The sequence below is a fragment of the Pan paniscus genome, chromosome 22 (genome assembly GCF_029289425.2).
Source record: "Pan paniscus chromosome 22, NHGRI_mPanPan1-v2.0_pri, whole genome shotgun sequence".
NCBI classification, from domain to species: Eukaryota; Metazoa; Chordata; class Mammalia; order Primates; family Hominidae; genus Pan; species Pan paniscus.
Genome location: NC_073271.2, coordinates 35,021,436 through 35,035,786, shown reverse-complemented (window position 1 = coordinate 35,035,786; position 14,351 = coordinate 35,021,436). Strand labels below are relative to the sequence as shown.

General features: G+C 45.6%; 1 long non-coding RNA gene across 2 annotated transcripts in view; it reads left to right on the top strand.

Annotated features, from left to right (window-relative positions):
* LOC129394959 (uncharacterized) overlaps window positions 1-14,351 on the top strand; it is a 114,593-nt gene that overhangs the window by 25,263 nt on the left and 74,979 nt on the right. For both annotated transcript variants that reach the window (XR_008622408.1, XR_008622409.2), the window contains exon 2: window positions 7,544-7,599. This is a non-coding gene — a long non-coding RNA (uncharacterized LOC129394959). The remainder of the gene's footprint in view (window positions 1-7,543; window positions 7,600-14,351) is intronic.

Genomic DNA, 14,351 nt, shown 5'->3' with positions numbered 1-14,351 from the left:
CCTTGTGACTAGCTGGGGGCCATTCCTTTAAGAGCATGCTTTTAGGGGGAAAAATCTGCTCTTGGAAAAAGAAAATGAACAAACTCAAACCTCCACAAACACTTTGTATATTGCACACTGCTGCACTTTGGCTAAAGTGATGGTGAAGTGGGTGACCTCACTTCCCCCAGGCAATATCTTGCACAACTTCAGAAGGAGGAGTGGGGTCAGTCTGGGGGATATTGCTCCATCTGGAGTTTTCTGAGTTTCTGGCTGCTTGAACATTGCTTGTCTGTTTCCTTTAATAGAGTGGGTGACGGCTGTCTCAAGGCAAAGGCTTTATCCCCAATACCCCCTACTCCTTGCCATTTGACTTTTAACTGTTTAATCCAAAGCTATCTTCAAAATTATAAATAGTCTTAGGAAAATATCAGGGCAGGCCTTGCAGGCATGGCCCAGCAGAGCATCTACAACAACCCAGTTTCTTGGGGTGCCCCCTGATCCACAGGTTGCCAAGTTGAGTTGCATTCTGTGATTTAACTGCTCTATCCACCACTGATAAAGCCTGCCTTCCAGGCAGGCTGTCAGTCAGCAAAGTGTCCTGGCAGAAGAACACTGTCTTAAGGCATGAGGTAGCCTGAACAATGCCCCCTCTCTTCCCCCAAAAAAGCCTGTGTCTGAATCCCTGTGAATATGTTACTCTACACAGCTGATGTGATAAATAAGGTATCTTGTGATGGGAAATTATACTGGATTATCTGAGTGGGCCCTGAAGCATAGCAGAATAATATGCCTCCCCAATATAAGCCATGATGGTAACAGGATTATTTTAAGCTGAAGGCAATTGAGAAGAAGAAAAGCTCCCTGCCTTCCCCCTGTTTGTCTAAAAGCAGAACATAAATTTGTAAAGGTATCCCCCTCCTTTCTCTACCAGGAAGGGCAAGTGTTAATCATCAGAGACAGCTCTAGACCCTTATCAGCCTGTGACGGCACCAGGGGAATCAACAAACCTTATTGACTAGCCCTTATCTACCATTAGTTTTTCCATATATTTGTCTTCCCACCATGTGTCCTCCGCCTCGAAACTCAAAGCCCTTTTCTCTTGTCTTGTCACTTCTCTACAAAATTGACTGTTCTTTTGTTAAAATTCTATGTAAACCCAAGTTCTATCCACCCCTCTGAGTTACTCATCCCTGAGTGCTCCTCATGCATAGTTAAGATGCACACATTAGTAAACTTCTGTCTGCTTTTCTCTTGTTAATCTGTCCTTCATCAGTGCCTTAGTCCATCTGCTGCTGCTATAACAGAATGCCACAGACAAGATAATTTATTTCAAAAAAGAGAGATTGATTTAGCTCACAGTTCTGGAGGCCGGGAAGTCCAAGTGCTTGGCACTTGCATCTGGCCAAGGTGGGCCCATGGCAGAAGGCAGAAGTGAGCATGTGAGACAAGCAGAGGAAATTAGGCTGAACTCATTCTTTTCATCAGGATCCCACTTCTGCAACAACTAACCCACTCCCACAATAATGACATTAATCTATTAATCGCCTCTTCAAGGCCCCACCTCCTGATACATTACATTACATCACATTGGCAATTAAGTTTCAACATGAGTTTTGGAAGAGAGACATTCAAACCATTAGCAATTAGTCTCATTTACAAGGCTATAGCTGGGGAACCTAGGAGGGTGAGAGTAGACATTTTTTCCTTCTTTATGGCCCCCAAATTTTGTGTTTTTAAAGCCACTAAGTCTATGGTAATTTATTACAGCAGCTCCAAGGAAACTAACACAAAGGATATTGGAAACTAGATAATGACTGATCAACCCACCCTGTCACCCTCTTGGGAAGCATGAGGAAAAGACTAACCAAGAATTGGCAAGGGCAAAGCAGCATGCTGCAAGAGGAAGCCAGACGTGGGAGCTATGTGGCCACAGGCTTGTGACTAGCAGAAGCCATATGTCACAGCAACAGAGAAAAGAGCCACCATCTTCGAGGAGCAATGAAGATGGTACCCCTGGCCCACTGCATTGGTTCCTCCCTACATGCTCACACCTCTGTGCAGCATGGCTGGCAGCTGGTGGGAAAGGTTCCATCCATCAGACATCCCAGTCAAACACTTAGGCCCAAGTGTGAGTGAGCTTCAGACTCCTCAGTGGACAGGGCTGCTGGTGCCAGGGTGGGTTGGGGCCGTGTTGTACAACCTTTCCATCCTTATCACCTCCCAGAAAGAAAAACTAATCAATTTAAACTTAATTTAATTTCCTCACAACAAAGGAAATTCAATACTAAAGAGTAAGAATGTGCAGTAGAGAATGAAAATTTAAAGGGCCACAAACCATTATGATGTCTAAGATTTGTTGACCCCTTAAGAACCAGTTTTCTGCCCTTTGGAAACAGCATCACCCCCATTAAGGATGTGGGGTGCAGGGAAGGTGAGGCTGCCAGTGAAGAGCTAAGTACACACAGCAGGTGTTGGCTGCAGACAGTTGTCTGGGCTGGCCCATGGCCTGCTGCAGTAGAATCTTTCCTGTTCACATGAAAACATGACTGTGTCAGGAGGTCCAGTTTTTTCTCCACCTCAAATGTGTACAAGTGTAGCTGCTACAATTAAATCAAACTTGTTCTTCTATAATAGCTGATGATATTCAGGCCTCATCAGACTTTTATTCTTTGGACTCTGCCATTTTTGACGTGGGAAAATTTTTGGTTCCTTTTGGACTTTCCATCGTCCCATAAATGTTCCCCTCTCTCTCTTTCTCCCCTACCCCCTAACTGAAGTGGGAGGAAGAGGGGTCTTTGTCACTTCTTTTCACCCTTCCAATCTGCAAAGTAGTTACTTGAATTAACCGTGAACTAGTGACTTAGAGTCTTAAAAGTGTTGAAGCTTCACTGGCTGGGCTCTCTCTGTTTATCGAAAAGCCTCTTTTGTTTTTCTGCAAACCATTGTTTATACGAGACAAAAAATGTTATATTCATGGCAAAGTTGAAATTCTGGAAGATTAAAGATAAATATCTACTCATAGACTTGGCAAGTAGAATTAATGCTACATTTGTTTCATCAACAGGTATTTTCTGAGCCCCAGTTAGGAGTAGGCCGGCCAGTGTCTTAGGAACTGGAACTGTGTGGTAGACAAGGTGGAAGATTTCTGCTCTTGTGGTTTTTCAGTGATGGGGCCTCAGTGCCTTGCAGGTGAAATGCAGATACTGAAGCTGAAGCAAGCTCTGTGGCCCATGGCCCATAGCCTACGGCACTAAAGGGCAGGCACCTGCTGTTCTCTGGGCTGTGGAGTCACCTTGCAGCATCTCACCCATTCTTGTTGCCACATTTTTCGAGAGATATTAACCAACTCAAGTCTGTTGGAGAGGAAACAGGCTGCAGAGGCCTTGGGAGGCCATAGCCCATGAGGAAGGAGGGAAATCATGGGGCAGCCAGTCTGGAAATGGGCACCCTTGAAGGTGCTCCTGAGCTGTTCTCAGAAAGCTGGAGGAAGATCTCAAGTAGGAAGAGTTAGACATGGGTTATTTGCTGCAGAGTTCACAACAAGGAGTGATGGGTTGGAAGCTCTGGAGAGGTGACTTTCAGCCCTGGAGAGGAGGCCAATGTGTGTGAGGCTGAAGAATCCCCCCTTCCTGCAAAGATACCCACATTCTAATCTCTGGAACCCGTGAATACATCACTTTATAGGGCAGAGACTTTGCAAATGTGATTAAATTAAGGATCTGGGATGGGAGTTTGTCCTGGCTCATCCAGGAGGGCCCTAAATGCACTCTCTAGTGTTCTTATAAGAGATGGGCAGAAGGAGATTTTACATAGACAGAAGAGGGCCATCTGATCGAGGAAGCAAGATGCTACACTACAGGCTTTGAAGATGGAGGAAGGAAGGGACCAGGAGCCAGGAAATGCAAGGGATGTAGCTCTAGATGCTGGGAAAGGCAAGGAAACAGATTCTCCACCACAGCCCTTGGAGGGAGCTAGCGCAGGGAAACTGGTTTTGGACTTCTGGCTTCCAGAACCATGAGAGGATAAATTCCTATTTCCTTAAACACCCAAGATTAAAATAATTTGTTACAGCAGCAAGATAAAGCTAATATACCACGCTAAACAATTTCTTTGAGACGTAGTGAGGTCTCCATCCCCAACAGTGACTGATGGCTTCTCAGAGTGTGTCCATAAAAGAGATGGTGACCCTGGGGGGCAGGTTGCACAGGAGAATATCTGAACCCCTCGTAGCTCTAAGCATGTGGGATTAGTTTGCCAAGGCTGCCATAACAAAGAACCACAGACTGGGTGTCTTAAACAGCAGAAATTTATTGTCTCCCAGTTCTGGAGGCTGGAGTCCAAGACCAAAGTGTGGCAGGGTTGGTTTCTCCTGACTGGTAGATTTCTCCTGAGGCCTCTCTGCTCGACTCATAGATGCCGTCCTCTCCCTGTGTCCTCACAGGGTCATCCCTCTGTGTATGCTTCTGTCTCCTCTTCTTATGAGGACACCAGTCAGACTGGATTAGGGCCTCACCCAAATAGCGTTACTTTACTTTAGTTACCCCTCTGAAGACCCCATGTCCAAACAGAGTCACATTCTGAGCTACCATGGGTTAAGGCTTCAACATATCAATTTTGGGAGACACACTTCCACCCTGACAGCTATGTTGTACAATGACATCACTGTCATATCTATTTAAGGGTATTTCTACACACACCTCTGCTTTCGATTTGAGAGCTTAATTAATTTATTTTATAGAGATGGGGTCTTGCTATATTGCCAGGCTGGTCTCCAACTCCTGGCCTCAAGCAGTCCACCTGCCTTGGCCTCCCAAAGTCCTGGGATTATAGGCATGAGCCACTGTGCCTGGCCCTGAATTTGGGAGCTTCAGAGGGCAAGTAAAGAGAGGGGGGAACAAGTTCAGAAGTAAAAACCCACGATGCCAGGAAGTCCTTACAGCTTTAAGCTTCACATTTAATCACTTCCCACAAGGAGAAGCAGGCTGGGTGTGCTCCAGCCTCCGGAAGCTCCAGCAGCCCCAGAGATGAGGGTGGTCTGCCCCCACACTCCCTGCCCCAGCCCATCCTGGACCTTCTCCTGACACACAGCAAACCACACTTAGCTGTCATTGATGAATCGGAGCCTCTGCCAGACAGCCGGCCAAGCCGACGCTAACTCACCCCACAGCCTGAAATAGAAACTCGCTCGTTTTCCAGTGTGTGACAAAGAAGGAAGGTATTTAATTTTGAAAGGAGCTGAGCCAGCTTTATTGTGGGTCATTTTTTTCTGGAGCAAAATCCTCTCTAGTTTTCTCCCCAGGCTCATCTTCCTTCTGATCTATGGATTAGCATTTTGGATGGGATGGTTTTCTGGTGTGGGGGGCTGTCCCTGGTGCTGCAGGATGTTAGCAGCACCCCTGTCCCTACCTGCCAGATGCCAGAAGCACCCCTGCCCCATTCATGCCAACCAAAAATGCCTCCAGAGGTTGCCAGTGTCCCCTGGGTGAAACAGCACCCCGTTGTTGAGAAGAACTGGTCTAATTAAACGGCAGAGGAAACAGATTAGTTAGGAAGAATGGGCTGGTGTCCTTGGCTCTGCCTCCTCTGCTGGGAATACAGCAGGCTGAGATGTGTGCCTGACATCTTATGATGCTGGATGTGAATGGAGGGACCGCCAAAGAAGGCAGGAGCCTCTTCAGTGGTGTGCAAGGAGGACAGCAGTGCATGGTTGATTTTATTTATTTAATTTTACTCTTTTGTGACAGACAGGGACTCTACTTTGCCCAGGCTGGCCTTGAACTCCTGGGCTTGAGCCATCCTCCCATCTTAGCCTCCTAAGTAGCCGGCACTACAGGCACATGCCAACACCCCTGGCTTCTTCACTGGGTTTTGAATCAGACAAGTTTTTCCATCGGTCCCCTGAGTGGTTTAGAAGCCCACACTCGGGGCTCCAGATGAGACCAGAGAGTGTCCTCAGAAGACAGTTGGGACCATCTTCATGCCTCCCCCATGACGCCCTGTGTGAAGGGCTCCACTGAGATCTCTGCACATCCCTCCTTCCTTCCCCTGCAGCTGCAAAACACCGGCTGCTCCTTGAATACTCCAGACCACCTACCCCAGGGCCTTTGCACGTTTTCCCCACACAAAGCTTTCCCCCTGTATTTTCACTTACCTGGCTCCTTTTCCTCACTGAGGCCTTAGCTTGGCATTCCCTGAACGGGGGGGTTCAGGGGGATTCAGTTGCTCTGCAGCCCATGACCCACCTGATGTTCTTTATAGCACCCTGTGCTGTGATGGGAAAGCTGGGTTTCTTGGCTTGGGGCTGTAGGTCTCAAGGTACTCAAAACCATGAAAGCAGAGTCTGTTTATCTTGTTTGCTGCCAATTCTCAACCTTGAGAACACAGAGCAGAAACTCAATGAACAGTTATTGAATGAATGAAGGAATGAATGATGCAGCCTGTAGTCCCCCTGAAGGATGTGAGTCCAAAGATCAGAGGGGCCCCTTTCAGCTCATTGTTTCTCCCACAACCCTTTGGGCCCAGACTGGCACCCATTAAAAGGCAGACATTCTTGGGACTCATCGCCCCTTTCTTGGGATTGGTGGAGCGCCATCTGAGAGGGGAGCGGGCCTCGGCTGCAGGCAAGGGGCTGGGCGACACCATCAGCAGTGGATCTGCAGGAAGGCTGGGGAGGGGATATGGAGGCTCCAGCTGGCAGCTTCACTGGGGCCGCCCCTGCCTGTGTCCTCTCATCTTGCTCTTTTTTTTTTTTTTTTTTTTTTTTGAGACAGAGTCTCGCTCTGTCGCCCAGGCTGGAGTGCAGTGGCACAGTCTCGGCTCACTGCAAGCTCCGCCTCCTGGGTTCACGCCGTTCTCCTGCCTCAGCCTCCCGAGTAGCTGGGACTACAGGCGCCGCCACCACGCCCGGCTAATTTTTTTGTAGTTTTAGTAGAGGTGGGGTTTCACCATGTTAGCCAGGATGGTCTCCATCTCCTGACCTCGTGATCCACCCGCCTCGGCCTCCCAAAGTGCTGGGATTACAGGTGTGAGCCACCACGCCTGGCCTCATCTTGCTCTTTACAGCCAAGGGAGTTTCCAAAGGTGAGGGAAGTGCTCGCACCAGCCCCCACCCTCCATTCCAGAGCAAGAGACACTCATGCAAGGGCACCAACCTTCGCCTGCCTTCCATGACCACAAATGGGGGCTTTGTGGAGAGAAGCTCTTCTGTGGCTTATCTTAGGACCTCTGGAAGAAATCTCTTCCTTCTTTCTGCCCAGACTATAGAGGAAGGGCAGAAAAGGAGTGGAGGTGGGGAAGGTCAATAGTGGAGTTGAAGATAGCCATGCCTAAGTGACCTTTCCACCCCATTAGCGGTGTCATCACTGGTGTAATATGGTGCCCAGCCTCGTATCTCAAGTGGGGATGGCTCAGCCCTGCTAAACTTCACTGCCTTTCCTCTGGGGTGCATCGTGTTATATGGTGTCTCCCCAGGTCTGGCCAAAAAGAGAGCTTCCTAATGAGGCATCCTGGAAACTGATGGGAACTGTGTTCTTATCCATCTCCCCCATCTCTTGTGCCCCAGGACATCAACTGGGAGTGGCCCAGAAGCCCGAAGCTGAGAGGACAAAGCTCACTGGGGTAAGTTAACATCACTCCAGATCAGCCCCGGTGAAGACAGCGAGAATTGCCTACACCTGAAAAAATGTGGCAAACTTATTTGTAAAGCTTAGCTGACAATTTTTTCTATATTTGATACATTCAGTCCTCCACAATCTCTACTTTACCAAAATCCATGCGGGTGCATCATAAAGAGAGATGCTTGATGACCAAGTTGTTCTGGACAAATCAAGGTAAACAGATTATAATTACTTCACAGGGATTATTTTTGGAATGTAATGGCTGGTCACTCCCTCGACTGTGTATCTCTCTTGACATGTAATTCAGAAACATGGCCTGTGCCTTAGGGAAAGCATGAAGATACACATGAGATGGGCATTCATGACCTCTTTAGTCATGCCAGAGACTCTCAAAAATGATGTTCTTGAAGATCTTTATTGATGCTTAATTTTTCATTTGAAACTCAAACAGTAGAATACTTCTTTTGAGGTTTGAGTTTAGGCAATTCCTTTTCAAAAGAATACATATACATGGCCAACAAGCATATGAAAAAAAAGCTACACATCACTAATTATTAGAGAAATGCACATCAAAACCACAATGAGATACCATCTCACATCAGTCAGAATGGCTATTACTAAAAAGTCAAAAAATAACAGATGCTGGTGAGTTTATGGAGAGAAAGGAATGCTTCTACACTGTTGGTGGCAGTGTAAATTGGGCCAGCCACTGTGGAAAGCAGCGTGGTGATTCCTCAAAGAGCTAAAAACAGAACTACCATTCAACCCAGCAATCCCAATACCAGGTGTATACCCAAAGAAATATAAATCGTTCTGTCATAAAGACATATGCACACGTATGTTCATTGCAGCACTATTCACAATAGCAAAGATATGGAATCAACCTAAATGCCCGTCGGTAATTGACTGGATAAAAAATGTGATACACATACACCATGGAATACTATGCAGCCATAAAAAAGAATGAGATCATATTATTTGCAGGCACGTAGATGAAGCCATTATCCTTAGCAAACTAATACAGGAACAAAAAACCAAATAACTGCATGTTCTCACTTATAACTGGGAGTTAAATAATGAGAACACTTGGACACATAGAGAGGAACAACGCACACTGGGGCCTACTTGAGGGTAGAGGGTGGGAGGAAGGAGAGGATCAGAAAAAATAACTAGTGGGTACTAGGCTTAATACGTGGGCGATGAAACAATCTGTACAATAAACATTCGCAGCACAAGTTTACCTATATAACAAACCTGCACATGTACCCCTGAACTTCAAGTTAAAAAAAGTTTAGTGCAGTTCATTGTTCTTGAAAAGGCACACACGAAGTCTTTTCTCATGACCAGCACTGCTTCACAGGTGTTATCAAAAGTACCGAACAACAAAACGCTCCTTAAAAACTTGGGCTTGCCACGCAATTACAAATGAAAGAGTGGTTTTTAGATTAGGATTAATTTTATGACCAAATAGAGGGTTGAGCTACTTTGAACATGCTGCAGTTGACAGTTTATTACACAAGAACAAAGGCGTCGGTGCATAAAACTTAGGTAACAACTACAATAACTTAAAACAAATCTCAGGGGCCATCACATTTCTACAGTTGAGACTTTTTTCCCAAGAAGGAAGGCTGCACCTGCCCCCTGCCAAGACAGTCCGTTGCATGGCCCTAAGAAAACCACCTAACTCAGTTGGAACGGTACCAGTTTTGTGATTAAAGTAGGGCTTGGGTCCAGCCAAGCATTAGTTTTGAAGAATGAGTAACTAGGCTGTTTCGGGAGCAGCAGTGTTGGTAAGATCAAAACCCGGGGGGGGGGGGAAGAAGCCCCAGGCCACTGGTGTTTCTGAAAGTGTGCTCCCAGAGTCCTCAAGATATATTCCTACTTGGAACAAGTATCAGAATTTTATTCCTTTTTAAGGCTGAATACTATTCCACATTTTTGTTATTCATTCATCAGTCATTGGACATTTGAGTGAAAACAGAACTTTTAATCTTACTAGCTCATACATGAACAAGACATGAGTTTGTTCATATGAGCTAGTGATATTTTTAAAAGTCGGTTTCTTCTTTAGAATAAGAGCATTTTAAGCAACTTCACTGAAGAAAATTGCCCAACCTCTTTAATAGTGTGGGGAAAAATAGATGATAAAATACAAAAATAAGTAGGCAACAGCATGTATTTAAATCATAGCAAACATGTAAATAGGGATATCATTCCTCCCCTACTCCTCCACCTCAGGTTTTTTTTGTTGCTGTTCTGGAAAAATATTCGGGGTACAAAGACTGCATTTCAAAAATAGAATTTATGAGCCTAATCATCTTAACAGGGAACATAAATGCCAAAACAGCTTCTATGAGTCAGTTCTTGGATTCTAAAAGGAATTCATTTCAAACAGGAGTTTTCTCGTCTTTGAGGTTTGTTTTAAGAAGTTCCAAAAGCAAATAGCAAAATAACAAAATGCCTGGAGCTGCAGATCTCGAAGCACCCTTCAAAATAGCAGCCCTGGTGTCAGACGTCTGGGGCTGGCTCTGGGCTGGAGGGGTCTCCATTCCTCTCCTAGGTCTGTGGACCATGAGAAGATCATTGCATTTAAGAAACAACAATGCTAAGGAACGGGTAGGGGTTCTGGGGAATGGAAGTGTGAGAAAGAAAACCAAAGGATCTTTGAGATTTTTAAAAGCCATGACTATAGTTTGGAAAGGAATCCCACACAGGAGCACCAACGTAATTCTGCTGATTTTTCTTTTTAAACGTTCTGTGTTTACTCAACCATCCATGCCTGAATTGTCTCCCTAGCTCATCCTTTTGCAGCCCCTGTTCCTGGGGAACAAAACCTCCTGGTCAAGAATCATCACGTCCATGGCTACACTACCACAAACACTCCAGTAAATCAGGTGAACACCCACCCAGGGCTCCAGAGCCTACACACATGGAACATTTGTACTTTGGTGACTTCCATCTTGAAGATCTACGTGGGCCAAGAGTGATGCTGACATTAGCTGCTGCTTTTTGCACGATCAAGTGGGTTTGGTGATCAAATAAGTTAGGAGCCTGGGCAACACAGTGAGACCCTGTTACTACAAATAATACAAAAGTTAGCCAGGTGTGGTGGCGTGTGCCTGTAGTCCCAGTTACTTGGGAGGCTGAGGCAGGAGGTTCACTTGAACCCAAGAAGCAGAGGTTGCAGTGAGCTGAGATTGCGCCACTGCACTCCAGCCTGGATGCTAGAGTAAGACCCTGTTTCAAAAAACAAACAAAAAAAAAAAAAAAAAGAAAAAAAAAACAGGGAAATACTGGGCTAACCAATGACAAATAAGTATATCTATTGCAGGAATTACCAAAAATGTAATGTGTATTGGGAGTCTCCAGGGGATGAATAGGAGATGACACATTTTCCAAATGTATTTAACCATCAAATGCTCTTAGTAAGAAGCATCTCCCTGGAACAGTGTCCTCAGAACACACTTAGAGAGGCCCAATTTAGACCCCTGTTAAATTCAGCAATTTAATATGGTGGCCAACACACTGTAGGCCATCAATACAATATTAATAGTGTTCCAGGGACCACATATTTTGTGCACCAATAACCTCAGTCTCTGTTTCCTACTCCACTCTCAGGGTTCCCGCTTTCTGTAATCCCAGCTTGGTCTTGATCTTTTGGTATAGGGAAAGGAAAGGAGAGAGGGTCCCAGGAAGGAAGAAACTGGTGGGATTTTCCATGGGAAGGTTTGAGAACTACTGTTGCATCAAGAGGGAGAGAGAAAGCAAGAGGGTGTCCCGGGAGAACGTGGCAGAATTTGTTTGGAGAGAAGATTGTGAGAACTGAAATGTCAGATGCAGACAGACAAAGAAGAAAGGTGGGAAGAAGTTGAGCTGGGTGTGAGATGGAATCTTCCTCTGGCCTGTCCCGGCACCTTCAGTGGTGGCTTAATTTGCCCTTTGCTTTCCTCTTTGGCTGCTGTGTGTTTGGATTTTGAATCAGATACAATGCCATGGCTGGCTTCAGGGTGCCAGCGAACCAACCTGACTTAATGCAGGTTCGTGGGTAATATTGTCAACCATTTACCATATTCTTGTATTATTCACCCATAGATCTTCTCATTTGCTATCCCTAGGAGGGAATATTGAAATTGGAACCACAACACTTGGGTATATCAGGTTGGAAAAGACAGTTCAACAGATGGCTGGTCACCTTGATTGAGTAGAATGCCACTGGAAGTCCACAAATCTCTAAACCATAGTGAAGAATTGGCCAAGGGGAGCAAAATCCAATCAATTCAAGGGGTTCCCCTTTCCAGGGTCTTGGACAGCGAGGTGAGCGTGTGTTTCTAGCAGGTAAAGCTGACACGTGGCATCCAGGAGGTCTCTGCTCAACTTGAAGAAATTGAATGAGTGCATTTTGTTTCCTGCTTATAATTTCCACTTAAAGCACCTCTGTAGTTGACCTCAAGGCCTGCTTTGATATCAATCTCCAAAGCACAAAAGGAATCATTTTGCATTTTTTTTCTTCAAGGGACTTACAAATGAAGGATCTGATAAGCACAGTTGATGATTAAACCTAATAAGCTGGCTGCCGAGTGCTTTGATTTACTTTGACAAAGGCTCTTTGAGCTTGGTGGAAAACCAGAATCAGTTTGTTTGTTTTTGTTTGTCTCTGGCTTTTCTGTTGAAGACCTTGATTTAAGTCTTAAAAGCAGTGGTTTTTTGTTTTGTTTTGTTTTAAACCAGAAAGTTCTGCAGGTTGAGAGGACTGTCCTTGGCGTACCCTGCTGAGTGGTTTAAATGGAGTCTTCTGTGATCACCAGCCACCCTGGGAGTTCCTGGGTGATGGCGCCAGCCAAGGACATTTGGGGAAATGGTTTATGTATGATGTAACTTCCAATACTTGTATTATTTCCTAATTGTGAAATTAGAATAGGTTAAAAAAAAAGGGGGTGCAGGAGAGGAAGAGGCGCCTTGAGGTGAAGCTATATTCAGTTTTGCCTTTCAATTTAGGTTGGATTTGGGTCCCTGGGCAAGACTGGCATATCCGTGTGCATATCAAACAGCCAGTGTTGACTTCTCTGATTCTTCTTTCATTATTTATTCATTGGTTCATTCACTTCACAAAGTTACCTGGTCCCAGGTTCAGCAGCAGCTCAGAGACCCATTTGGGAGCTTTTGGAGTCACCTTCATGGGCCACCACCCCCAACCCCAGAGACTGACTCAACCAGCCCAAATGCTTTTCGAATACAAAGTCTAACTTTCTTTTGTGATTTAGACATGGCTGGGAAAAAAAATCAACCCGTATAGAAATATTTTATTGTGGAAAACAAGAGTTCCCTGCCCTGGCCACCCCACCCCAGGCTAGCTTCACAGAAATCACCATTTTAAATTAAATCTTGTAACTATTTCTGCTTTTAGTTCTGATGGCAATCCACCCCAGGTTGCTAAGTAATGTACGTATACCGCTTCAAAAATACCCATTTTTGGCATTATCGGTAGATTTCTCCCATGAGAAACGAAGATTTGTTCCCTCCTCCCTCCTGCTAATATAGTGCTTAGGCTATTGCTATTTTGGTCTCTTAGGGGGCTGTTTTATAAGTTTAAATAACAAGCCTTTATTTGAAGCTTCTTTAACAGTGTCTCTTAGACCCTCAGGTTGAAAGAGAATAATGTTAGACTGGGCGCAGTGGCTCACACCTGTAATCTCAGTACTTTGGGAGACCGAGATGGGTGGATGACCTGAGGTCAGGAGTTTGAGACCAGCCTGACCAACGTGGAGAAACCCTGTCTCTACTAAAAATACAAAATTAGCTGGGTGTGGTGGCACGTGCCTGTAATCCCAGCTACTCAGGAGGCTGAGGCAGGAGAATTGCTTGAACCTGGGAGGCAGAGGTTGTGGTGAGCTGAGATCGCACCATTGCACTCCAGCCTGGGCAACAAGAGCAAAACTCCGTCTCAAAAAAAAAAAAAAAAAAGAGAGAGAATAATGTTAGTGCCCTGCCCCCCAACTCTCCTCCACCCCCGGGGTGCAGGCTGACTGGGGCTCCGGGTCAACTCTCCCTTCTCCCCTCTGTAGAAGCCAGACGCTTCCCCTCTCTCCCCTCACCTAAAGAAGCCAGTTTGGGGCCAGTCACATACTGGATTATGGATCTTCAGAATCCCTGGTCTTTGGCATTTGGAAAGGCCTGGAATATGCCTTTTTAGCAGATGACTGTGATGCAGGTGGTCTGAGAATGTGCTCTAAATCTTGTAAAACAGGTGACATGAAATGGCCGTTCTAGTCTATGCAATGGCAGCATGAACACAGAAAGCTGAAACGGGGGATCAGTTCTGCAGCCAAGAGACATTAAAGCTCAAAGGTATAATCGGAAGCTAGAATTCATTCATGCAACAAATATTGACTGAGCAAGCTCTTACTGTGTGTAATGCCTTTTTTCTCATAGTTTTTGCACCCCCCCACCCCTTTTCAGTTGCTTTGCCAGATTTCGAACTCCAGGGGTATTTATTCAGTGTATTGTTTCAAGAAAAGGAAGGTCTTCACAAATAGGTGCAACAGGCCACAGCCTGCCCAGGCGGAGGCTTGCAAGCACCTCTGATAAAGCAGCAAAAAAACACGGGAGGACATTTTTCCTTTCAGATTTTCATATACAGATGTGGAAGAGATAAGGTTAGCTCCATTCTAAGTTCTTTGTGTTTGGTTAAAATAGGCTCAGTTCCTTCCCTCCCTCCCTCCCTTCCTTCCTTCCCTCCTTCCTTCCCTCCTTCCT